This window comes from Tenrec ecaudatus, chromosome 16, assembly GCF_050624435.1.
Source record: "Tenrec ecaudatus isolate mTenEca1 chromosome 16, mTenEca1.hap1, whole genome shotgun sequence".
Lineage (NCBI taxonomy): Eukaryota > Metazoa > Chordata > Mammalia > Afrosoricida > Tenrecidae > Tenrec > Tenrec ecaudatus.
In genome coordinates, this window is record NC_134545.1 from 66,112,987 (window position 1) to 66,137,576 (window position 24,590).

The 24,590-nt window shown below is 38.4% G+C and overlaps 1 long non-coding RNA gene across 1 annotated transcript in view; it reads right to left on the reverse strand.

Annotated features, from left to right (window-relative positions):
- Positions 1-24,590, reverse strand: part of LOC142429429 (uncharacterized) — a 70,226-nt gene that overhangs the window by 24,941 nt on the left and 20,695 nt on the right. The window contains exon 4 of the long non-coding RNA XR_012780426.1: positions 21,099-21,234. This is a non-coding gene — a long non-coding RNA (uncharacterized LOC142429429). The remainder of the gene's footprint in view (positions 1-21,098; positions 21,235-24,590) is intronic.

A 24,590-nucleotide genomic window follows, 5' to 3' on the forward strand; every position in this document is an offset into this window, starting at 1 on the left:
CTTACAGCAAAAGACAGCACTGTGGGAAAACCTTAAGTGTATGAGTAGTTTTCTTGTTTCACAAAAGGGGAACTGTTGATTGAGGGCAAACCTCATCTGGACTTCCATCAACTCCTGAATGGATGAAAATGTTGACAAACTTTGTGCACTTCTGCTCACAGACCTATGAAGGATCATTAAAGAGATGGGGAAGTTGTCTGGATTATCTTGGAGCTCAGTTCAGCGAATTTTAATGGAAGATTTGGGAATAAGAAGGGTCACAGTGAAATTGATGCCTCGGGTTCTGACTGAGGAGAAAAAAACCCTAAAACATAGAGTAGAAACATGCCATGCTTTAAAAGAACAGCTATGAGGTGAGCCAGACATTTTTCCAAGGTCATTACTTGTGACTAGACATGGTACTATTCTTATGACCCTGAGATAAAATCAATCAAGCCAGTGCCACCATCATTACCTCAGGTGAAAAAAAGATCATCAAGTGAAATCAATAATCAAGGGGGTGCTCACTTGGTTTTTGATGTGAGGAGGATAGTAACTTTGGAGTTCCTTCCACCAGATCAGACTGTTAATCAAGCTTTTATTGCAGGTTCTTCAAAGATTGGGTAACAGTGTCTGACAAAAAAGGCCTGATTTATGCAGGGCAGAAGAGGGACAGGTTTTGCCACTATGACAATGCACCTGCTCATGCAGCTGTCTCAGCATGCCAATGATTGGCCCCACTCACCTTAATCACCTAACCTCACTCACTCTATGCGACTTCTTTTGGTTTACATAAAAGGAGAGGGACATGAAAAGACAGCAATTTGATGACATAGAAGAGGTGAAGGAAAAAATGAGGGAGATGCTGTCAGTCATCCAAACAGATCAGTTTGAAAAACGTTTCCAAGAATGGAATCACAGATTTGACAAAGTTATTACTTGTAACGGAGCGTACTTTGAAAGTCATGAAGTTGTTTGTAAAAAAAATAAATAAATACAAAGCTTTGGAAACGAAAGCTGGTTTTCTTTTTGTGGCTGTGGTTGTTTTGGTACCCCCTCATATATCATTACCAAAAATAAAAGTTCACTAAAGTTTTCAAGATAAACTAAAAATCCACACAAAACTATCTCATGTGAGCAGCAGGTTCAAGTGCTAAAATGCCGTCAGGGTAATACGACACCAGTGCCCAGCTTCCGAGAGCCATCACTTTTGCCATCTACAATGAAGAAGGTATGGAAGGTGTCCGTGAAGCTGACCAGGCAAACTTGGGTAGAACTTTTCAGCCTACAACCTGTTTTGAAAACAATAGCTTAGAACAATTTAAAGTGCAGATCAATTAGACTGAACAGAAAATAATGACAAAAAATGCAAACACGTGTGGCAAAAAATAGTGTGGCGAATGAGACATGAGGAAAAGGTGAGCGTCATGATGATTGCATACATTTCCCAAAGGACTAAGCAGTTTTCCAAGAAAATGAACTGAAAAAAGAATGACAACTTTACCATATCCTGCCTCTAGTAGCTGCCTAAGCCAGTTGCTATGCAGTTCCCACCGTTTGGCAAGTGTGTGTGGATCAGCACATATCTGTGCTCCATAAGGTTTCCATTGGCTGTTTCATTTTTATTTTGTTTATGCTGTTGTTTTCCCGAAGTAGATTGCCCAGACTTTCTTCCCAACTCCTCTGGCTGCATTGAAACTGCAAGCTCTCCGTGAGCACCTCCAGGCAGTCACCATGTGCACTTTGTGCTATTCCTGAATGGCTACATGTGATATGTTTCGGCATTTCTTAACGGGGAAAAATACATAGAGGTTATTTTGGGTATATCATTGGGGATTATTCTCCTTTGAAAAACAACTTCTGTTCTGAGGATCCGTTTTCAAGTCTTTGTTTAGGGAAAGTTACATTATCACAAAAATCAGACACCTGTGAAATTTTGTGTGAAAAGCCAAGAAGCTGAAGCATACAATTTCATTCCGCTTCCGCTCGATATAAATTGCAGATCAAACAGTGATCTGGATTGACAATGACCATCTAAACGGAAATGAGTTGTATTCCATTTAACATCTAAAATGTCATACTGGGCATTGCATGGGGCTTTAATTTTCAACTGCCCAGCCTTGTTCTTGGTGTGCAGACTTTCCAAATGTGTGATTTGACCTTTGGATGATAGGATTTTATACCTTGCATGAAAAAGTAAAAGTGTTTTTACATTGCTTTTAGCCAAGAATTGCTTATTTACTTATTCATTTATTTTAAAAATACATTTACTTTTTTAGTCAATATAACTTTAACTGATTTATTCTTAGCAGATGGTAGCTCAAAAAGAAAAAATGTTTTTAATATTTTGTGTAATAGGAAGTACTTGAAAATGGAGACCTAAAACCGATTTCCTCAGCAAAATCAAACATTAATAGCTATAACTAAGATAATTAGCATATATTTGATGTCTCCTTTATGCCACATGTTTTAAAGAATTGCTGAGCCTCACAATGTAGTTGTTAAAAGTGTACTGAAGTTATTATTATCTGCAAAGGGAAGGCTATTACGAAGATAAAATAAAACCTCTATTACAGAAGTTCACTTTGAAAGAGCAACATTCAAAAAGAGGAAGGTTTTTTATCTTGCTCTACTCATAAGATTTTCCCAGAATCTCTTTGGTGCATGCACATATAAACATAATGTTAGAGGGAGGAGGGAACAAACTAAAATTTTTATTTACTGCTTCTACTATTGTAAATTAAAATTGGGCAATGAGAAACTTAATTATGTACAAATGATAATAAAAATAGAATAAAAAGCATAGGTAATTAATGAGAGCTAGTACGCAGAAACATTGAGGGTCTCTGAAATCACACTATTATCTGATCCAAGTTCTGGCACTTCCTAAATGGTTTGTTTTATTTTTAAGTTGGAAAAATCCACTTCTTTGAGCTTCAGTTTCCTTACCTGTAAAATGAAATTCGTAGAGCTTCATTTCATGAGGACAACAAGGACATCTACCTTAACAAAGCAGAGTCATTAAGAAGACAGGTAAGAAAGAAAAGACTCAAATGGATGCCAACAGTCTCTGAACTTGAATGTAGTCCTTGAATGTAGAATAACTGAAATAAATGGAAGAAATGATAAAGCAAACTTCCCAAGGGCACTCTCCAAAGAACAAAATAAAGAATTATTTTTAAAAAGCAAAGATCTAGAATTACAAAAACTAAAGGGAAGAACATATCCAGCATATATCTAGGTGAAAGCAAAAAAATGAAACGTTAAGCCTCAAGTTGAAATCTTGAAATATTCTATGGATAAAATATTTAACAATGCAGGAAAAAGGATGGGAAAAGTACAGTCTTATTCTACATTCTGTTTTTACTGTATTGAAAGCAAATTTATCTGTGTTCAACAATTTCATGAGGCAGCACATGGTTCAGAACGAATGGTATGTAAGGAAGAAGTACAAGTTGAAAGAATTAGTGAAAAACAGGCTCCAGGATATGATAGAGTACCAATGAAATGGTACAACAAGCTGATGGAGTATAGGAAACACTAGTCTAAGCCAAGACATTTTGAAGACTACCAATTAACTAGAAAAGATGTTTATGTTCATTCCAAAGAAAGCTGACCCATCTAAATGCAGAAATTATCAACCGATATCATTCATATCACATAAAAGTAAAATTTCGCTGAAGAAATTAAGAAATGGAACATAATGACAAAGAGCTGTCAGAAATTCAAGCCAGATTGAGAGAAGGACACAAAAAGAAGCATATTATTGCTTTATGCAAATAATACCAGATATATATTTACTTGCATTTTACTGACAATGCAAAGCCATTCCTCTGTGTGGATCATAAACCTACAGACACCGTTATGAAGACCGAAAAGTCCAGAACAATTAATCATATTCATACAGAATCTTTGCATGAACCAAAAGGTGGTGTGAGGGGTCATTCAAACAAACAAAGGAATAAAGCTGAGATTAAAAACAGGAAAGGGGTGTGTTAGGGTTGGATCCTTTCTCCATACTTATTCAACCTGTATATTGCACAAATAATCGAAGCAGTTGGACTACAGGAAGAAGAACTTGCTACCAGGATTCATGGAAAACTTGTTAATAACCTGTGATACATGGATGACACAATCTTGCTTGCTGAAAACAAGTGGATTAGAAGAACTAGCTGATAAAAATCAATGACTGAAACTTTCAGTATATATTGCAATTCAATGTAAAGAAACCCCAATATTTCACATCTGGGCCAAGAGATGACATCAAAAGAAGTGGAGAAAGATTTGAAATAGCCAAGGATTTCAGTTTACTTGTATCCACAATTAGCACCCATGGGGGCAACAGTCAAGAAATTAAAGGATCTGTTACCTTGGACAAATCTGCTGCACAGGATCTCTCCAAAGTGCTAAGAATTAAGTGTTGAGGATATGCCTGATCCAAGTCATAATATTTTTAATCACCTCATACTCATGTATTCATGTCAAAGCTGGACAAGTAATAAGGAAGACAAGAGAAGATTTCAAGCATTTGAATCATGATGCTGACAAAGAATATTGAAAGAACCATGGAGTGCCAAACAAACAAATAAATCTGTGTTGGAATAAGTAGAGTCATAATGCTCCATATAAGTGGAAATAGTGGAACGTGTCTCATCCATTGGATGTGCTGTTAGGGAAGACCTTAAAAAACACATCATACTTGCTAACACAGAGGGTAAGAAAAAGGGAAGCCATTGCTGAAACAGTTGGGCTTTAATGAACTGATAGGCCTTTAATGAACTGACATTTATTTTCTCGCAGGTGAGGACACAGAGGCTGCAACAGCTGAACCAACCCCAGCTTTGAGGGTGGCATAGTAAGAGGCGTGCTTCATGGTTACGGTTGCTGTGAGTTGGGCTGGTGGAAGACACCTAACAACAGCAACAAAATATAACCAGACACGAAAGTCCCTGGTATTCCATGGGATGTAGAGGTTTAAAGAACTTTCTTTAGAGTTGGTCCTCAGATAAACCTACTTTATATATGTCTACATCTCGTTTTCATCGATTGAGGACACTAATATCAAAGTTCACACAATTAGTCCAATAATAGAAGGACCATATTTATTTTTTAACTCATTTATTTAATTATCACAAATATATTAAGTACTGCTTATGTTTCAGCAATGGATTAGATGCTAAGTGTACAAGCAGTGTTTCAAAAAGCGTGTTGAAAAATTGAATGAAAACATTATAGCATTTTTCCAACTTTTCTAGGCTCCCTCCTACTCCAATAAGCAAACCCAACAAGATATCTACCTCTCCAGTATTGAAGTGACTTTAAGGGATTGCAATTTATTTTCTCACAGAGTAGGAGAAAGTCCAAATCCAGGGCTCTAGAAAGAGACTGTGGATATTTGCTCTAGTGGCAGATCGTTGTCTCTCTTCACCTTCTTTTTCTAAATTCTTTGACCTTTTGGAATAATCTTCACCTCTATTTGTGCTTGCTTCCTTAATCTGCCCTTTTATATATTAAAAGAAATTAATTTAAAATACACCCTACACTAATAACTTTCCTTACATATCAAGGAAAACCTTATTCCTAAATGGGTCTATAAACAAAAAGCAAGCAAATCAGTCTTAGAAGTAATACAACCAGAATGTTCCTTAAAAGTGAGACTTACCTTGCATAAGCAAATGTGGTGAAGAAAGCTGATGGTGCCCGGCTATCAAAAGAGATAGTGTCTGGGGTCTTAAAGGCTTGAAGGTGAACAAGCGGCCATCTAGCTCAGAAGCAAAAAAGCCCACATGGAAGAAGCACACCAGCCTGTGCGATCACGAGGTGCCAAAGGGACCAGGTATAAGGCATCATGCAAAAAAAATAGATACGTATATGTATATATGTGTGTGTGTGTGTGTGTGTATACCATACTGAATGAAGGGGGAAGTGCAGAGTGGAGACCCAAGGCCCAAGTGTCGGCCAATGGAGATCCCCTCATAGAGAGGTTTAGGAGAGGAGATGGGTCAGTCAGGGTGCGAGGTAGTACCGATGAAGTACACAGCTTTCCCCCAGATCCTGGATGCTTCCTCCCCCTAACTACCATGATCTGAATTCTACCTTACAGGGATGTATAGGGCAGAGGTTGTACACTGGTACATATGGGGGCTGGAGGCACAGGGAATCCAGGGTGGATGATACCTTCAGGATCATGGGTGTGAGGGGCGATGCTGGGAGAGTGGAGGGTGAGTGGGTTGGAAAGAGGGAACTGACTACAAGGATCCACATGTGACCTCCTCCCTGGGAGATGGACGGCAGAGAAGGGGGGGAAGGGAGACTCCGGATAGGGCAAGATATGACAAAATAACAATGTATAAATTACCAAGGGCACATGAGGGGGGGGGGGCGGGAAGGGAGGGGAAAAAAAAGAGGACCTGATGCAAAGGGCTTAAGTGGAGAGTAAATGCTTTGAGAATGATTGGGGTAGGGAATGTGCAGATGTGCTTTATACAATAGATGTATGTATATGTATGGATTGTGATAAGAGTTGTATGAGCCCCTAATAAAATGTTATAAAAGAAAAGAGGAGGAAAAAAATGATTAGGGCAAAGAATGTACAGATGTGCTTTATACAATTGATGTATGTATATTTATAGATTGTGATAAGAGTTGTATGAGCCCCTAATAAAATGTTTTTTAAAAAGTGAGACTTACCTTACTTACTTTGGGTTATGGTTTACAACCTATATTTGGGGGTGGGGTGCAAAATTTAATTCATAAGAGCATTATACTTTGTGCTCTTTATTTCACATTCTCATGACATGGACAAAATAAGTATGAGAAGTAAATAGCATGGTAATTTGAGAAAAGGATCATGAATAAGTATATAAAAGTAACAAATGAAATGATTTCTAAAAACCTATAGAAACTGGAAACACGCGGGTGAGCACATGAAGGAGAGTGTTCCATGGAGAGAGAATATCATATTTAAAGTCTTTTCACCTACTATTGTTTTAGGACAGTCCAGCACTATTGGTAGAAGACCGAACTAATCAGTCGTAAAGACATAGGATGCCCTGGAGAAGTAATGCAAACACTTTGTCTCCCTTACATTGGACATGGAAAGAATGACCAATGTGAAGAAAATGGTACCACAGTTGGTAAAGGTCAGCGAAAAATGAGAAATTCTCAACAAGATAGATTATCAGTGTTGCTAAAATAAAGGACTCAAATATGCCAGCAATCATAAAGATTTCAAAGGAGCATGCATTGTCATTCCATTCTTTATGAATAGAAGTGGAATCAACAGCAACTTCCTATAACTATGTATTTTTGTGTAGGTATGTGGTAAGAGATGCACAGGTAGAGGTGTGCGTTTTTATTGTCTTCTACCATTTATCATAAGTCTCAATCCCTCAGTGCTTGATTTTCCAGTTATGCTCACTGTGATGCTTTTGATGTGACTATACAATGGGAGAAAGTGATCAATATTAATACTTTGGGTCCACGATCAGGAAATGTTTGTCCCAGGAAACGTCTGGTGGCTCTTGTGCATGACTTTTACTGGATCTCACTACCAAGGGTGAAGAGGCAGATATCAAATAATTAAGATATTTTTTAATGTATGGGTGCTCAATTGCATCTCGTTAAATGTGGCAACTGGTGAATTCTTTATGGTCATAGTTTTACCTTATTAATCTTGTTAGACCAGTGTATGTACATTTATATAATTAAGATTGTTCAATGCATGAAATTGAAGATAGATAAACCCTTCAGAAATGGCAATAATTCCCTGAGGGCCTGGGAAGGGTGGGGAAAGGGGTAGAAGGTGGAGCAGGTAACAATGATGACTATATAACCACACTCAAGGGGAATAAATAAAAGAACTGTAAGTGAATGAATATATTGGCTGGTGTAAGATATAGAAAATAATAATAATATTATAATAAGGGTTCCTGGTGGGTAGAAAGGGAGAGGGAAGGGATAAAGGGGAGCCAATATCAAAGAGTTCAAGAAGAAAGAAAATGTTTTTAACTTATGGTTGCAGTAATTGTAAAATTATGCTTGGTGTCATCGAATTATGGATTGTTATGACACCTGTCAGAACTCCCAATAAAATGATTTTAAAAAGAATAAATGAGACAGTTAAAGATGTTCCCACTGGTCAAGCTGTGATCATTTTGGCATTAGCAAGAAAGCAATAGTGGAGAAGTTCCAGCAAGTTGGCAACTGAGTAACACACAGCAGAGGGGCTCCAGAGAAATCAGCGCTGGAGAGACGTTGAGATGGAAGGCCCACTCTGCCAGTCACAGGAGGAGTATCATAAAGATAAGTAGACTCAGATCCACCAGATTTTGAAGAGCCGAAGGCTTCTGGATTACCACTGCGGAGATCAGCTGGGCCTAGGCTTTAGTCCCACCAGAGTTGCTACCAGTGTTGAGCTACTTTGGCTGCCCCAAGGACTTTACTCCAGCACAGCCACACTTGCCACTGCCTTTGGACAGGCTTCAAACCCTTCCAACCCCACAGTCAGGCTGTTGAGTTCATCTACTTTTTTTTTTCTTTACTTTTTTTGCCTCTCTTCTCTCTTTCCTATCACAGTTGCGGCTGGATCAATTTTTTTCAGTTTTTTTTTTACACCCTCTCTTTCCTTTCACATGTCACTGCTGGCCTCCAGAGCACTCCCCTAGGCCTAGGGAAATTTCGTCCAACCTCCATCCAGCTGGGGGAGCTCCCACTTGCGTCCTCTGACACCCTCCAAGCAGCTGTGGAACTTCGGCCACCCCCCAAATGGCTGGGGGAACTCCAGACAGCCTTCCTCAACCCTCCAAGAGGCTGCTAAAATCATGCCCACCCTTTGAAGTGCTCCACTAGGCTGGGGGAATTTCTGCCACCCTTCAACGATGCTACACGTGGATGGGAGATCCCCTGCCTGCCCTCTGTAAGCATACATGTGACTAAGGGAACTTCCTCCCCCTTTCTTTAGTGCTTCAAATGGCCTAAAGCACCCTCTCCAGTCATCCCCAGCACTCCATATTGCTGCAAGAATCTTCTTCCTGACCTCCATGGCAATCTTCCTAACCAAGTCAATTCTGCATATCATCCGTAGTGCTCTCTCACTTGCCCTCCTCGGGACTCCCATTGATCAGGCATCACCCACTCCTTCCAAAGTGTCCCAAGCAACCATGAGTAACATGACCATGGCTATCTGTGAGATCATCCAGCACAGTGCTATCCTTGTGGGCTCGTAACCATCCAACCCGAAAGGGCCATCCAACTTGCCCTATAAATAACAGGATACTGGTTGGCTAGGGAAAGAGCGAAACCACAGGAGGATATAGCAATAGCCTGACTGCCCCAGAACAGTTAGCTGCAAGCAGTTTTAATAAAAATTCTTATGAGTCTCCCAAGGAGAGTGCCCAGTGCTCTTTGACTCTAGAAAATGACACCATGTTCCACTGAAATGACACACAAACAACAACCAGCCGCAACAACCTCAAAGAAAAAAAAACAGGAGAAACAAAAGGAAATGTCAGAAGAAATCCTGAACCTAACGATATGCATAGAAGAAGCAGATGTTGCTCTACTACAGAAAGAAATCTTCCGAATACTGCTCGGAGTCATACAGGATATGAGGGAAGCAATACAGAAAAAAAGATGAAATGATAAAGGAGAAAAAGGTCATGCACCAAAGGGAAATACAAGAGTTAAGGGACAGTGCCAGAGGGAAATACAAGAGATAAGGGAAGAGGTAACAAAAGCAAATAAAAAGTTAATAGTCATCACTAACAGACTAGAAGAAGCAGACAATCATACCAGTGACTGCTAGGACAGCCGGGCAGATTCCAACACACAGAAAAGACTGTAAAACAAGTTAATCAAAGAAGCTTAAGGAAACCTAAGAACAATATCTGATGCCATAAAAAGGATGAATACATGAGTAATTGGATTATCAGAAGAAGAAGCAAATTGCAAAAATAGAGAGTGAATTCCTGGAAGAAAACTTCCATAGCTTAATGAATGAGAATCAGTTAACCATTCAGATCACATGCTGGGACACAAGTCAAATATGTGTAAATTCCAGCACACAGAGATCATACAGACTTCCCTCTTGAAATACTGTCATAAGGCTTGAAATCAACAAAAGAATAATTAAGAAAATAAGGGCAAACAATTAGAGGATGAATAACTCTCTACAGCAAAAGCAGTGGGTACTGACCCAGATCAGAAATGAAATTAGAAAGTTCCTAGAAACCAACGTGAATGAGAATATGTCATACCAAAATCTTTGGGACACCGAAAAGACAGTTATCAGAGGAAGATTGATAGAAATATATGTACAGATTAAAAAGAAAGAGAGACTTATGACTGATATGCTGGCACAAAGCTTACAGCAATTAGAGCAAACAGGACAATTCTACTAATAGCAAAAGAAAAGAAATAATAAATATCAGGGCTGAGATACATGAGAGGGAAAATGAGAAAGCTAAGACAAAAGATTAATGCAGCTACAAGTTGCTTCTTTGAAAGGATTAACATAATCACCAGACCATTAGCCAACCCAACCAGAGAAAGGAAGGAACAAATTTCATTAGCAAGGATGAGCGATGAAACAAGGGACATTACAACAGACCCTAATGAAATCAAAAGGATAATTGCACAGTACTGCAAAGGCCTGTACGTCAATGAATTCAACAATTTTGAAGACATTGACAAATACTTATGGATTTGATTGCAAAAACAATCCCTGCCTAGACTATCCTAGGTGGATGTCAAGAATCTCAACAGACCCATAGCTATAGAAGAAATAGGCAAGGTTATCAAGGGGTTGCCAACAACAACAAAAAATCTCCCAGGCTAGAAGTCTTCACAGGAGAATTTTACCAAGCATATAGGGAACAACTGACACCAATTCTACACAAACTCTTCCAGAGCATAGAAAGAGATGGCAAACTCTCGAACTCTTTCTATAAAGGTAGTATAACTTTCTATGTGTGCAGGGATCCCACAAGAATCAAGAACTACACAGCAATATCCTTAATGAGCATTGATGAAAAAAAATCCTTAACAAAATACTGGCCAATAGAATACAAAAATAAATAAAACAAATAATTCACTATGACCAAGTGGAATTCATACCAGAAATGCAGGGATGGTTCAACATATGAAAATTGATCAGTATTATTCATCACATGGACATGAAAAGTTATAAGAAGCACATGATAATAATGATACATGTGGAAAAAGCATTCGACAACACCCAACACTATTCTTGTTTAAGACAATCAAGAAGATAGGAATGGAAGGAAATGTACTCAACATAATACAAGTTATATATGAAATAAAAACAACCAACATGGTAGTCAATGGAGAAAAGGAGAAAACAATACCACTGAAAAGGGGGACCAGAAAAGGATGTCCCTGTCCCCAATCCCAAATACCAAATACCATCATTCTGGAGGTCCTAGCTAACAACATAAGGCAAAGAAAAGACATCAAAAGTATTCTTCTGGGGAAGGAAGGTGTAACACTATCAGTATTCACAGATGATATGATATTACATATAGAAATCCCAAAAGCTCCACAAGGGAAGTGCTGGAAGCAATAGCAGTGCTGGTAGAATAGCAGGATACAAGATCAATAAACAGAAGTCTATTGGAAAGTTATACACATCAGACAAGACCATGGAAAAGGGGATTAAAAAAGTAGTACCCTTCACAATAGCCAAGTACAAATTGAAATACATAAGGTTATAGCAGGGTAAAAAAACAAAAGATTTGTATGAGGAAAACTACAGAGCCCTATGAAAGAAATCAAGAGTGAACTCAACAAATGGAAAAATATCCATGCTCGTGGATTAGAAGAATCAATATAGTAAAGATGTCTGTTTTTCCCAAGGCACGATATAAGTTAAATGTTATCCCAATACTAATGCCATCACCTTTCTTTAAGAATTGGAAAAACTTATTACCAACTGTGGTAGCTACATAATCTGGTGTTAATTTGAGACTTAAGAGTGAAGGGGCCGAGTTTAGCCTGTCAATCAGGTCACAACTTGATCTGATTTTGAGGTGCTAAGGAGATAAATAGCTCATTGGAGACAGGACACTTACACACTACCTGTGAGTCATTTCTGTCGACAAGACACATGGAGTTACGCTAGAGCCCTGGAGCTGTAGGAGCCATATGGAGACCCCTGCCAGTGCTGAGATGCTGCCACCACCCCTAGATCCACAAGACTTTTCACCCACCGCCCTGTGACTTTTCTGCATTCAGCATCATTGCATGTGTTTTGTTAATCTAAAGAGGAATTTACAAATTGGTATTGGACATATGGACTAGATCTGGACTGGGCTGGGTTGTTTTCTCAATATTTAATTTTTCTTGTATATAAAGCTTTTTCTTATACACAAATGTGTGTCTATGAATTTGTTTCTCTAGTCTACTCAGACTAACACACCAACTTCATATGGAGAAGTAAGAAGCCCAGAATTAGCAGAGAACTCCTCAAAACAAAGGGCGAGGTTGTAGGGCTTGATTCACCCTACTTTAGCACCTATTACACAGTCACAGTGGTCAAAAAAGTGTGGTAGTGATATCATCACAGATACTTAGATTAAGGGAAAAGAACTGAAAACCCAGAAATACTCTGCTAGCTTACAATAAGAAAAAATATATATTTCCCACTGAGGAGGTGGGCAAAGGAACTGAACAGAAGCTTCACAAGGGCAGAAATCTGAGTGGTCAATAAACATATGAGAAAAGGCTCTTGATCATTAGCTATAAGAGAAATGCAACTAACACCCTCAAAGATAGCCCAATTCAGAAAATCAGAAAGTAATCAGTGGTGGAGGAGCTGTAGTGAGATAGGAACTCTGGTGAACCTGTAGGTGTGTACAGCCATTATGGAAATCGATTTGGCAATATCTCAAACAAATGGATCTGGAGCTACCATACGACCCAGCAATCCCCCTACTGGGCATATACTAAGACGAGGCAAAAAACAAACCGCAGCCAGACATCTGTGTCCAATGTTAATTGTAGCGCAGTTCACAATCTCAAGGAGTTGGAAACAACCCAAATTTCCATCATTGGACAAATGGATTAAAAAAAACTGGTACATACATACATACAATGGAGTACTATACATCCCTAAAAAGCAGCAATAAATCCCTGAGTATGCTAATCAAAGTAAATCAAGCACAAAAAAGGCATAGGGGAAAGGCTATTACATGCATATATTACTGGGGTGAGGTCCAGGTACTATGGCAGGGGCCAGATCCAATCCAGGGATACATATGGCAGCCAACTAAAGAGGAATGGAAAAGAAAGAAAGAAAAGAAAAAGACATGGATAGCGGGGGAATATGGCACTAACCCACTGAAGGTGAGAGTATTGTTTATACCTCCACAGTAGAAAGAGAGAGGGACCAGACTGCAACCTGTTGAGCCAAGATGTGAAGGCAACATACTAGCATGAAGTAGTGAACCAACAGAGAGGTCTGCAGGGCCAGCCTCAATCTTGGCTATGTGAAACACCCCCCAAGCCCAGAAGAATGCACTACAGATGACATCACTGAATCTATAGCTCAGGGAGAGTGGCCTGTCAGAGCACAGAGGACCAACAAAAGGGGGAAGAAGAGAGAGTGGAGCACCTCCTGGCCCACCCAGCACCCAATACACAGGACCATACAGACGGCCCCACCACGAGTCATGACATTCCTCACTGACCTATAATGCTATGGAGGACAACACTTGAGACACAGTGTGGGAATTGGGCAGTATCTGACCCCACCACACCGGGGTGAAACATTAAGGGCATGCAACAGAGCAGTAAGGGAAACAAAGCAATGAGGTCCCTGAGGTATACCAAAAATAGACTTTGGGGCTAGGGTATGACACTCCATCACATCCAACTGGAAAACCCTCCTAAAAGTCAACAAGAAGACCTGGAACTATTTATAGATTTTTCTTTTCTGTTATTGTTTTTTTGTTTTGTTTTTTGTGCTTATTATTGCTTTTGCATGTTTATTTAGATAAGATACTAGATAAGATAGGCAGGATAAGCAATCCAGAGGTGAAAACAAAGAGAACCATGGTTCCGAAGGGCTATAGGAGAGGGGGGTGCAGAAGAAAGGAAGGGGGCTGCCTACAAACCCAGGGACATGGGAACAATAAGTGATCTAAAATCGATGGTGAGGAGGGTGTAGGATGTTTGTTGGGGCTTGATCAAGTGCAGTGTAGCCGAGAGGAATTACTGAAATCCCGCATGAAGATAGAATATAACAGTGGAGAAGAGGAAAGTAAAAGGAAATAGAGGAATGAACTAGGAGGCAAAGAACATTTATAGACATCTAAATACAGGCATGTACATATGTAAATATATTTATAAGTAACTATAGGGAAATAGGTCTATGTACATATAATTATATGTTAAGTACTAAGTTAGCAGACAGACATCAGGCCTCTACTCAAGTACTGCCTCAACACAAAACACTTTGTTCTAATAACAGGGCACTCTGTGATGCTCACCTTCCCGACAGGATTGCTGAAGACAAAATGGGTGCACAAGCAAATATGGCGAAGAAAGATGATGGTGCCCGGCTATCAAAAGATATAGTGTCTGGGGGTCTGAAAGGCTTAAAAATAAACAAGAAGCCATCTAGTTCAGAAGCAATGAAGCCCACATGGAAAAAATACACCATCCTGTGTGATCATGAGGTGTCAAGTATCAAGCATCAAAGACCCAGAACAAAAAAATTACATCAATGTGAATGAAGGGGAGTGTGGAGTGGAGACCCAAAGCCCATCTGTAGACATTTGGACATCCCCTCACAGAAGGTTTTCAAGGAAGAGACAAGCCAGTTAGGGTGCAGTATACCACCAATGAAACATACAACTTTCCACTAGTTCTTCAATCCTCCCCACCCCCCACTATCATGACCCCAATTTTATCTTACAAATACAGCTAGACCAGAGCATGTACAGTACAGAGAAGAGCTTGCAACACAGGGAACCCAGGACAGATAAACCCCTCAGAACCAATAATGAAGAGTAGCAATACCAGGAGGAGAAGGGGAAAGGGTGGTGAGAAAGGGAGAACCAATCACCATGATCGATACATAGCCCCTTCCTAGGGGGGTGAACAACAGGAAAGTGGGTGAAGGGAGAGAGCGGTCGGTGTAAGATGTTGAAAAAATAATAATTTATAAATTATTGTATCATGAGTGCAGGAATGGAGGAAAGGGAAAGAGCCAACACAAAGGGCTCAAGCATAAAGAAAATGTTTTGAAAATGATGTTGGCAACATATCTACAAGTGGGCAGGATACAATGGATGGATGTATGGATTGTAATAATCAAAAAATGATTTTTTAAAAAGAAAGAAATAGTGAGGTACAGAACCATAAGAAGTGTACCAAAGGAAATACATGCATAAGATTTTAATGGTGTTTATAGAAATTATCGCATACTGGTTTATTTAAGCTATGTACATTCTATATTCAAGGTTTGGTCAACAGCAAAATTTCATCTTGACAAACTAAACAAAGCATTCATCGAAATCTCAAAGGGGTGCAATATCTAATTAGCTCTCCTTGAACAACAGACATTTGTGACAGATTTTACTATAATTTAAAAAAGACATAAGCTTGGAAAGTCCAATTATCTTCTAACAAGATGAACCTAATGAACAACAACTCATGATGAATTGTCTAGAAGCCTCCTGCACCCCTGTGCTGTGCAGCACATGAGCATCAGACCCTATCAATTCTCAGCGTGGAGTGGCCAGAGATGATGAATCTGTGCCCCTCATGGTTGAATATTTGTAACTTGGGAACAATAAAGGAATCTACCCGTGGTATTGAAGTGTTGGTCAGGTTTATATATAACTAGCTTTGTAATTGATCCATAATTTGATGTATTATTTTATTTTTAAGATGTTTGAAAATAAAAACCTATTACATTTCAAAAGCAAACCAACCAACAAACAAAAGGTGATAGAGCTGTGGGGTTTTTGGAGATGTTGTACTTTCTCCTTGTGTTTTTCCCATTAAAGTTGCATTTTGCATTAGGGGAAACAAATAGACTTTTCATAAAATAACTGGAAACACATATAAGTGCTTTGAAGCTAAAAAGCTTATTTCTTTCCCTAGTAGATTTTTCCTTGAGAGAAAACATGAAAGTATTTTGTACAAAACTGGTGTAAATGGAAGAACGAAAAGAACCACTACCCCCAAAAAGGGTCTTATTCTCATGCTATTCAGATAATCAACATCCCCACAGGTGCTTGATTTCAGAGGAAGTTAAGTATAAGGAAGCACACAGGAAATTACTAAAATGTTTATGTTCTTCCAAAGGACTTACACGCCAAAGGCATCTAACGCGACATCATAGAATTAAAAGCACAGCAGCATTTGATTTATTACTGAGAATGGGTTGGGGACTTGAAACCCCAGTATGGTGAACCTGAGGGAAATTAATTCCGTGATATTAAATTATGGTACAAAATCAAACAAACGCACTGCCATCTCGTCCTTTCGGATACATGGGGACCGAGGAGAACTGCTCTGGGCTTACAGATCTTTGCAGAAACAGGCTCCTTGTCCTTCCTCGGAGGCGCTGGTGTGGTGGAACCAGTTACCTTTCAGCTAACCCACTGGGCCACCAGGGCTCTAAAAAGATGGGACAAATCATTCTAACTCTTAGTTGTATCAGAGCCAGGTCGTATATAGCCCCTCGAGCCTGGCAACTGAAAAGGGATTTAATTAATTCCAGGCTAAATGCCCAACATGTTCTCTGTCCCAGGAGGATTATTGTGAACACTTAGAACTCACACACTGCCCTCCAGTCAATTCCAACTCATAGTGACCCTACGGGACAGGACATACCTGCTCTTTTGGATTTCTGAGGCTGACTCTTCACAGGACTAGAAAGCCTCATCTTTCTCTAGCAGAGCAGCTGGTGGCTTGGAATAGGAAAATGCTAAATAGATAAATGCTACAATTATTAAAAGACATTTCTACTGCACAAAATCTGGGTTATGGGTTGCCTCTTAGCTTAGAAATTTGTCTCAGTACATTCTCTCTATGTGGGTATACATTCTGTCATCTATCAACTCTCTGTCTACACATGCAAGAATAAATCAAAAGTATTGCTACAAAATTATAAAAACATTTAGTAAACAAAAATATTAAAATGTGAAATGATTAATTCTCAATATGTCATTTATTTAGGTCTATATATTTCTCAGCATGGTATTTCCATCTCTGCAACCTTTCCCTTAAGAATTCTATGCTCTTTGATTTACACTGCATCAAAGTGAAGTTTGGGGCATGCTATATGTTCTTTTAAAAAAAGTCTGATGTGTCAAGATCAAGGCTGCACGGTATATGGGGCAAGGTTCCCTAAAGAAATTCTCATAGGGTAGCCTTTGCTACCCTAAAACACACCATGCTCCTGGCCTTTTCTCACCAGTGCCGTTTTCTATTTTCTTAGTTTTTAACTAATAATCCAATGTGATTATCTTGTGTATTTTTGAGGAAACTATATCACGATTACCTCTTTGAGATAAACAAAAAAAGAAATAGTCACCATAACACTCTGAGCTGATCTCTCTGCCTGGAATTTAACTGGCCCAGAGAAAGAGAAGGCTTTCCACTCCCATAAAGGATTTGTCTCAGAAACCCACAGGGGTAGTAGTTCATCCCAAGAGGGTGGGTATGAGCAACTCAATCCATGGCAGTGCGTTTGAGTGGATGCCCTCAGAACTCCTGTTGTGTTGTTTGTTTTCATTAGTTTGGCTTTAATACATTTAATACATTCCACATTTCAGTCACAACAGGTAGAATTGTACAATTGCTACTACAATCAGTTTCCAACCACTCTTTTTCTACATGGACCCCTTGACATCATCTCCCTTTTACCCCACCACCAACACTGTACCCCACTCCCCCCGAAAACCCTTATTCTGCTGGCTGTACCATTAAGTTAATCAATACTGGGTTTTATATACTGAAAAAACAGAAAAGCATATAACACAACTTCAAGCTATATTGTTGAACATGTAACCACTTTCTTGTTTTTAGTTTGCACTGAGAAACAGCATTTTAAAACTGTCCTTGTGCCTTATAGTGAGTTGTCTTTTTTTAATCGTTTTATTAGGGGCTCATACAACCTTTATCACAATCCATACATACATCAATTGTGTAAAGCACATCTGTACATTCATTGCCCCTATCATTCTCAAAACATTTGCTCTCCACTTAAACCCCTGGCATCAAGTCCTCATTTTTCCCCTCCCTCCCTGCTCCCCACTCCCTCATGACCCCTTGATAATTTATAAATTATTATTTTGTCATATCTTGCCTTGCCGACGTCTCCCTTCACCCACTTTTCTGTTGTCCGTCACCCAGGTCACATGTAGATCCTTGTAATCGGTTCCCTCTTTCCAACCCACTCGCCCTCTACGTTCCCAGTATCGCCACTCACACCACTAGTCCTGAAGGGATCTTCCGCCCTGGATTCCGTGTTTCCAGTTCCTATCTGTACCAGTGTACATCCTCTGATCTAGCCAGACTTGCAAGGTAGAGTTCGATCATGATAGTGGGAGATATGGGTGGGGGGAGATATTTAGGAACTAGAGGAAAGTTGTATTTTTCATCGTTGCAACATCGCACCCTGACAGGCTCATCTCCTCTCCAACCCCTCTGCAAGGGGATCTCCAGTGGCTGACAAATGGGCTTTGGGTCTCCACTCTGCATTCCCTCCCCCCTCATTTACTATGGTTACATTTTTTTTTTGTTCTGGTGATGCCTTATACCTGATCCCTTCGACACCTCATGATCGCACAGGCTGGTGAGCTTCTTCCATGCAGGTTTTGTTGCTTCTGAGCTAGGTGGCCGCTTGTTTACCTTCAAGCCTCAGAGACCCCAGAGGCGACAGCTTCTGATAGAAATCTCTATATCCACCCACGCTCATCAAACAGCTCTTTTACTGGAATCCATATTTTGTGCACTCAATTTTTGATTTACTTTCTCTTTACAATGCAGATCCCTTTCCAGTGCTTCGTAAGAAAGATGAAGTAAGATATGTGCAATATTTTACGGAGGTGAAATAATTGTGCCATTGCGTGCTTTTCTGCTTTTGCAGTTCATAATGATTCAGACCAAAAGACATAGGTTTAAGAAAATAGAGCTCATGAAATGGGAATTCAAATGTCAATAAAATCACATTTATCAGTGATCAAATGAGCACTCTTTTATAAGTGTGTAAATTACTATACCATAGTAGTAATTATCATATTATAATAAAAATACATTACTAAAAAATCAACCCTTGTTCTCTAGTTGTTATTTTCAGTAAAACATTACTAGGGAAAAATTATGGGAAAATTACAGAGATGTTTTATACAAAATGTACTAAATCGTATCAAGATGTGATAACTTATCAGTACTTATTTCTGACCCAAACCTATATTTGACTTTCTGAGTACCAGTTTGACATTTTTTCCTAAACCCACGCTCTCTCATCTTTTTTGTTTTGCATTCATGCATTTTCTCAGGACATAAATGCAGGAGTTATTTTCAACAACGTCTTCCTTAATGATTGAGATCACATCCAAACCATAATCAAGTATTCCATACTTAAACTTTCATCTCAAATCTCTCAGGTCCTCTCCAGCATTGCTAATTTTGTGTGTGGTGTTTCATTTGTTTGTTTGAAAGCTGCATGCCTTTCAACTACATAAGAGTTTCAAAATGTTAATAGAAAAGTTCCATTTGTTTATAATTCCATTTTCCCACTAACTTTTTGAAGCCACTTTGTATTATTCAGGAGGTCTCTAAATAGTTTTCTTTTTTGGTACCTTTATTCTCCACATATTAATCAGAGACAATTTTAAATCTTAAAAGGAAATATGTCATTCCCGTGACTGAAGCCCTTTAGTAGTAACTTCTAGTTGCCCTGTACAAGATCAAATTCAACACATCTGCATGCCTTGCAAGACTCTTCAGGGTGCAGTCATGTTTACTTACTCTACTGTTCTCATATTCTGACCACATTGGAATTCTACTGCTGTTGGGTGTTTCTGAAATAATTTCTGGGTCAAAGGCCTCACACATCCTATTCTAGGGTCCTCAAATACACGCCCCCCTCTTACTCACCTCAGCGGTACGTCTTATCTTTTTAAACTAGATGCTATCACCTGAGTATTCCCTGAGTTCCCAAGTTAAATTATGTGACTCTGATATGAACTCCCACAGAGCATGCTCAGTTCCTTGCTCCTCTGTCCTAAGGGCCACTAGGCGCCAGGATCAACTAGTCGGTAGTGAGTCTGGGTCTTTGTTTGTTTGTGTAACAAGATTGGCTCTTTTTCCCTTTTAAAGACACGTTCTTCTTATATTATAGACAATGTCCATCTACAACTCCGTGGTCAGTATTTAGTTGTCAGCACTTAAAGAGTTGGATGTTTTGAAATGAATCCCTTTAGCATGAGGAAAATGTACCCAGATATTTTTTAACAAAGAAAGGAGAAATTAATAAAAATCCAGTAGTTTCTGCCAGTAGTTGGGATAATTCAGGGGAATAAAAGTCTTTATAATTATGAAGAAAATCAAATTTAATTGCTAAGTTGCTGAGACTGTAATGTTTTATAGGAGTAGAAAACCTTTTCTTTCTCCAGAGGCGTGACTGGTGGTTTCTAACTGCTGACCTCGTGGCTTGCAGCCTGATCCATAACCACTGCACTTCCTTAGATCCTTAGAGGGAATTATTGGCATTAATTGCATGCAGGGTGAGAGGTTTTTAAAAGCAGACGTTCTGTTCCTATTTCTATTTTCTTTCAGGAAAGATTGGAGCCACTATGATGCCTGCCTAAAGCGAGAAATAGTGAAATGTTATCCTCCATGAGTGTTAATACGTTGAAAGCGTCCAGCGCATTTAGAAATGTCTTTGCAGAGTTAAATCATTATCCCATTCCTTGATGCTGGTGACTCTAGTTTTTACAAATGACTTATAATAACATCGCTAACTGACTAGTGAATTACTGCTTTTCTCTGATATTTGCTTGGATTGAAATATTAGACATAACTTATTTGAATTACAAATAATAAAAGTTATTTTGTACAAAGGTGAATAATGAACTCACCAAAAGTGTATTTTGGGTTTCATTGCGAAGGAATACATTTTTGAGCTGATAATTTGCTGCTGTCTGTTTTAAGTACTCCGATAACTTCAGTGGCGTTTCAGGATGGGATACCTCATTACATTCAGTAGGTTTCATTCTGAAATATTCAAGAGAAAATACGATCAAAATAAAAGAAAAACTAAGAATACTAGCATAATCAATAGTTAAGGCCTTCATGGAGCATGTTTCCTTCATTTTGCCCTTGAAGACGCTTCAGCCTGTGGTGGTGAAGCAGCTCACCCAAATCTTGCAGCAGGCTGTTGGCAGACCATGATTAGGGACTAGTTCCGTGATTACCCAGCCAATACTTTCTCTATAGGGTGAGGTCCTCCTTGTGACTAGCTTTAAGGTCAAATCTTATTCAAGACTTAGAAGATCATCAAGCAAATCACTAAAACTACTGTATCTCCTTCCCTGTTCCTTGAAATAAAATATAGCTTGGTTCAAAAGCAAAAGACTCATGCTCTGTTGTTTGAAATCAGGGATTCTTTGCCTTGACTTCCCTCTCCCCCCACCCAATTCCTATTAATAGTGTGTTCCCAGATGTCTAGGCACCTGGAACTATGCCAGTGTAGCATGTGAGTCCTCACAAGAAAATGCAAGATAGATCAATATGGGCCATGGATTTTATAACGTCAGTTGGATTGTCTCTTTTGATATCTTTACCAGAATCTTAATATGTAAGATAAACCGCACCTTTAAGTCATAGTTTGTCTGGTAGCCACTTGAGCCCTCCCAGGTTCACTCATCCCTATTCGTAATCTTATATTCTAGTCTTTATTTTAACTCCATGCCCTTGTATACTTTTAGATCTATGTTGATACATAAACCAGATAAAAGCTTTGAGGAGAAAGTTTTAAAATATAGCAGCTTTCTGAAATATGAATTATCTTAGGTAAAAGAAAAAATGAATTCTTCCTCATAAACTAAGATACCAAAATTGATATCACCACACAATAGATAGATGTCCAATAGTTGTCTAAATATGACTCATTTACATACTTGCATATATTTTTAGAATATATCTTTTCACTTTTGTATGCATATTTCTACATAGATACATGTCTGTGTGTGGTGATAGCATTAGTTTCACATTTTGCATATAATTTCATTAAGGAAAGATTTAATGAATAGGTATAATTTGAACTTCAGTTTAAAATTTGTTCCATGAGAGATACTGATATACACTCCTCACATTACATCTTTATTCACTTAGGGCTTATTACATTCATTTTTTAACACCTAAGTACATATTTTATGAAACATTGTAGCATTTTCTAATAACTAATTACGTTTAATATTAAAACCTGTTCTTCTTTGTAATTTTCATTTTGTTTCAGTAAATACTTTATATATACATATACAACACACTATTGCTCCTTCTTGCCTATTGAGTGTGTATGTGTTTGTATCTAGTTGTACATTTATATTTATTTTAATAAAACGAAGCAGTGATTAACTAGAGGAAAGTTGTTAATGAAATTTATAGCCCTCAGCTTTAATATGAAAAATATCTATTGCTTATATTATTATTTCATTTTAATGTCCTTCAGTGATTCATGTTTTTAGACGGGCCATAAGATAAAAGCAGTTCAATTACATATAATAGGAAATTCAATTCCATTCTCCAAGAACAAACAAAGCATGGCATTAAAGTTGTTGCAGAAAGAGAAAAATTATGCAATCAATATTAAATAGTTTTAAAATGTGACCTCCAAGGTTATTGTTAAGTAACTGTGACTAGTTCAAAGCTAGGAAATTATTTTTTAAATTTTTAAAGTCATTATAAAATACTATATTCCATGGTAGCAGTAATTCAAACTCTCTTTGGGCTCCATAATTTTTGTACATATATATGCTACTGTCTATTCTTCTACTTATTTTAACAGATTGTATCCATATATTTTCTCCCTACAATAGCTATGGTATTCTAACTAATATGAAGAAAATAAGATGAAGAACCTCAGTCATTCTAATGATATTATTGATGTATAGCTCAGAACATTATTATCTAATATTGAGTACTCTGCTAATTAATTTCAATTCAGTATTTGATGTAAACTTCCTAAGAGGTTTATAAGCTACATAGTATAATTTTCAGTAATTTACATAAAAAATAATCGTTAGATAAATTAAATACCTTTTCCAGCATTCCATCTTATGCTCACCATACCTATTAGAGTTTAGTCAGCTGCTAAGCTTTGGTGAAGCCCATGACACATATTTGATGATCAAGACCCTAGTTGTACAGCCTACGCACATGTCAAAGTCTATTGTAATTCAAATGATCGTTCTCGGGTCCAGCAGTTCATAACACATTCACTTCATATAGTGTGACACAAGAAACATGAATACAGCAATGCCCTGGTTTGTCCACTAAAATCCAAGCACTCCACATGTGCTGCTTCCACCAATGTGATCTCATTCCCTACACCTAAAGGCTTTCCACATTCATCAGAGCATAACTCAGAGCCATAAACCAACCATATGGCACGTAGGAGAAAAACCCATGAGCAAGTTCATTCTCAATAAGCAAAGCCAAGTAGAAGCTACAGAGTCAAATTTGCTGTTTATCTTTCCAAATTTAAAACTTTAATAATGCCCTCTGAGGAAATGGCATGGAAGCCACATCTGACTTCCTCTGGTGAAACAAAAGAGAAAGACCATCCAATTCCACACCAGCTCAAGGCTAATTGCCAAAGGCAGAGATGAGGCAACCCTTACCCACCATTCTTTCTATCTTTTGACACCAATTATTCCTCTCACTACACTCGATCTCTCTATTATGCTGAAAGTTCATTGCAATGGTCGCACAGAACTCACAGACAATACTCGATTGAAGGATTTATTAAGGTATCTAACAGTTTACTGAGGTATTATAAAAACAAACAAACTCAAGACTCCAGAAATCGATGGAATAGCACTAGAAATGTTTCTATAATTAATGAGGTCATGAAAGCACTCACTCATCTCTGCCAAAATATTTGGAAGAAAACTACCAGTTAAACACATTGAAATAGGATTATATCTAAACACATTCCAAAGAAAGTTGTCGCAACAGAATTCAGAAACCATTGAATAATATAATGAATATCAATACAAGCAAAATTTTTGCTGCAGATATTTCAACAATGGTCAAATTGAGAGCGACAAGAAATTCAAATTGGATTCATAAGAGGACACGGATCAAGGGATATCATCTCTCACATGAGATGCATTTGACCAGAGAATACCAAAACGATGTTTACTTGTACTCTGCTGTTTGTGCAAAGGCATTTGACTATGTAGATGACTGCAAACTATAGACAGCATTGAGATAAATTTAGATTTTTAGAACACATCATTGTGAAACATGTTCATGGACCAGTTATGAGAGGCAAAACTAGAAAGCCAAACTCATTGAGTCCATTCTGATTCATAGCAAGCTTATAAGCTAGGATTGAAATGCCCATG